The sequence below is a fragment of the Lactuca serriola genome, chromosome 6 (assembly GCF_051521515.1).
Source record: "Lactuca serriola cultivar US96UC23 chromosome 6, Lser_US96UC23_V15, whole genome shotgun sequence".
NCBI classification, from domain to species: Eukaryota; Viridiplantae; Streptophyta; class Magnoliopsida; order Asterales; family Asteraceae; genus Lactuca; species Lactuca serriola.
The window spans coordinates 172964561-172968253 of NC_136413.1; positions in this window are offsets into that span (position 1 = coordinate 172964561).

The window sequence follows — 3693 nt, forward strand, 5'->3', positions numbered from 1 at the left end:
TAAGGTAACACAAACAATAACAATATCTCAATCACATAGGCATGGGGTAAGGGGGAGGTAAGATGGTGTAAATCTCGGTGTTTCCATAAACGACCTCTGATTAAAAAGTAAGGAAAAAATAAGAAGGAAAAAACCGAAATAATATATGCTTACATGCCATTGGATAATCTCATGCATTTAAAATGCTAGTCCATAATGAAGATAATAAAGAAACAAAAATAAACACATTAAACTAATATCAAAGTGAGGCAAAGGTAACAAAAAAAAAGCATTGTATGAACAACACAAATGGTAGAGATAGGATCTAGTGGTATGGGAAGAGGTTAATATCTATAAGAAAGTAAAGCTAAAATAATTGTAAGATGGAAATAAATGTAAGATAACAAGGCTAAGTACCAAGTACAAACAATGGGAAGGAAATGTAGTACATAGTATATTTCTATCCTACTAAATTATCCAGGTGCTCGACCTCTACATAATCCTATTAGAGTTCATGTCATTGGTAAGAGGTAACTTGTTCAAGTCTAACATCAGATTATCTGCTCACTTCCTTCTTAAGCATCCTCTCCTCCATGCACCAGTAGCAATAATTGTCTCCATCACCCAACTAACATCAATTGGTCGTCGCCTATGTACATCTCCAAATCACATCAATCTTCATTCCCTCAATGATGATCACACTATTCTTAAAACAATTCTAAAAACAATATTGGGAACTTTGTACAACAAAGTTCTACTATAAACCTATCGTAACATCCATTTTCTTCAACCTCCATTTTCCTATAATGCTCTTTCTTAATTTCCCAAAGTTCGAATCCTTATGACAAACGGCTTAAGCGTTCGCTAAAGCATTTTACCCAACCATTTTAAAATTTTCTAATAATTAACCATTTAAGTTTAATTATAAGAATGTATTATTAAATAATTGGTTTAAATTTCTTTAATAAAATAGATTAAAAATTCCTAAACATTTAAATATATTTTCAAAAGATATGCCTTATTTAACATGGTTTATTCTCGGTTAATTTTTTAAACTATACACATTTAACATGTCAATAATAGATCAAACAACTAATGAAACATTAAGAAGAATATATAAAACAATGGACCATCGACATGGCCCATGGGCATGGTATATACTAAAAGAAAGAAAAGAAAAGAAGAGAAAACCTAATAATGGTCCATTGTATTATACACTTTTGCTAGGTTTATTGAAAAATTTAAATTTTCTTTCAGAAATTGGTCCCTCCCATTAACTTTATTTGTTTGGTGTCGTTTAGTAGTCATTGATGAATATTTATGAGCTAGATGCAATGGTTCAAGAATTTAGCACCCTTATATTACATAATAAACATTCAAGAAAAGAAGTTAATTCGTACACAAGGATTTTTAACCATCCACAACGTTTTTTTTTATAAATAGACAAATTTAAATTTTCCTTGTCCCCTCGAACTAAATTAACATATTTCTTTTGCCTTGTATATAATTTTTTTTACAAAATTTCAATTTTACTTTTTAGTCTATTTTACAAAACTTTATATTTTACCTCCCACCACTAAAAATTATATTTTCTACCATAATTTAATTTTTCATATATAAACTTAAAAAATTTAAGACAACCGTATGCATTTCACTTGATAATAACTTCTATAATAAAAAATTTATTTATATCACCAAACACTACTAGAAATTACATTTTAATGACACGCATTGCGTGTCATAAAAAGGTACACAGATGACACACAAATACGTGTCAAGGAAGCTTCTGTCATAAAGGAAGACGACACGTATTTGCATGTCACAACCTTACGACACATATTTACGACACACAATGTGTATCATGAAAGTCTATGTCATAAACAAAGACGACGAATATTTTTGTGTGTCATAATTTTAAATGTTTTAAAATTTTTTATTTTTGATAGATTTACTAATTTTCGAATAAGATAACACATTTAAATTCTCATAATACAAAATAAAATACCATACACAAAAAAGACAATTGATTTCACAAAATATCATTTGTCAAATACAAATAACCATTCTAATAGTAACTAAATGTAATAAATTGCTAATATCGAATAATATTTATTATAGAAAAACAAAGAACAACACTAAAAAGGACTCGTGAGGAGGTTCTCCTTTGATAGTATCCATGACATCTTTAAGTCTTGCAACTTCATCACTTGAAAAGCATCAACTCAACTACTATGACTCTTTTTCTACAAGTTTCTTGCACTTGGGATATAAAATGACTTATATAGTAAAAAGAGTAAATTATGTTTTTTTTTCAAGTTAAAGCAATCAAGTATCTTGAGTCTTGCATTTTAACCAAAAAATGTCTAAATGCATGAAATAACGACTTACTTCTACTTATTTTTAGTAAAAGAAGCTTAAATGCAAGAAATAGCAAAGTACATTATTATTTTCTACACTTTGGGACATAAAATGACTTGTGTAGTAAAAATAGTAAATCATGTTTTTTTCATGTCAAATTAATTAAGGTATGCTGCTATTTATTGTATTTTAACCAAAAAAGACCTAAATGCATGAAATAGCAACTTACTTCAACTTAATTATGGTAAAAGAAGTTTAAATGCAAGAAATAGAAAAGTACATTGATATTTACTGCATTTGGTCTTCACAGCAATTAAGTGACAGGTCGTAGGGTAAGAATACTTATAGAAGTTGTAAAGATGTGTTGTTAGTTAACTTCATTAGGATTGGACCAGTCAAACTATCATTATTGAGCCTGCTATCTGTGGTTTTCACATCTACATAGGCTTCAATCAAAGATTTCCATTTTTTCACAAGTTATCTTAATTTGTATGTTGTGATACCCATTTGCTAAAAAAATGTAAAGTTAAAAATGAATATGATGGATTGATCATATAAGGAAGGAGGAAATATATTTATGTATTCATGTGTTGTGTGGTACCCAAAAGTTGGTCAACACAATCTTTCGTTAAACATCTTCAGCTCTCAAACGGATCTTCAGGAAAAAAAAATAGTCTAACTAGAAATTGCATTTGATCTTTGCAAAACATCTTAAAAATAAAAAAAAAATCAAAACCATTAATAACATAAAGGTAAAATCTAAAAATAAATAGATTTTAGATCTAAAAAAATAAACATGCGCATACTAACCGTGTCCAAATCAAAAACTTTAGTGATAAAAAGATGAAAATGTAAGAATAATCCTAAAAATAATAATTAACTATTTGAACATAATAAAAATTAAAATTAACAAATAGGTTATGAAAATTTGCTATCCCAACAAAGTCAATAAAATAATTAAATCACAACTTAATCACAATTATCATATGACAAGAAAACACAAAAGATATAAAAATTATTAAATAAATGTTTTCTAAAATGTGATTATATGTAACTTCTCAAAACTCAAAACCAATTTTTTTGTTTTTATATTAAATAAAACACTAACCAATCGTATTTATCAAAACCATAAGGAAATCATAGTGTATCCATAATCATCCTAAATACATCAAAGCCAATAAAGCAAAAAATCAGGGTCTGTGCGATGCGATCATCTCGAGTCATTCCACTTTGATCCAGAAGTACCTGAAACATAAATTCAAAATCGTAAGCACAAAGCTTAGTGAGTTCCCCGAAATGCCTCATACCATACATACAATGGTCCTTGTCCGACATTCATTAGGCCTTGCCCGACAT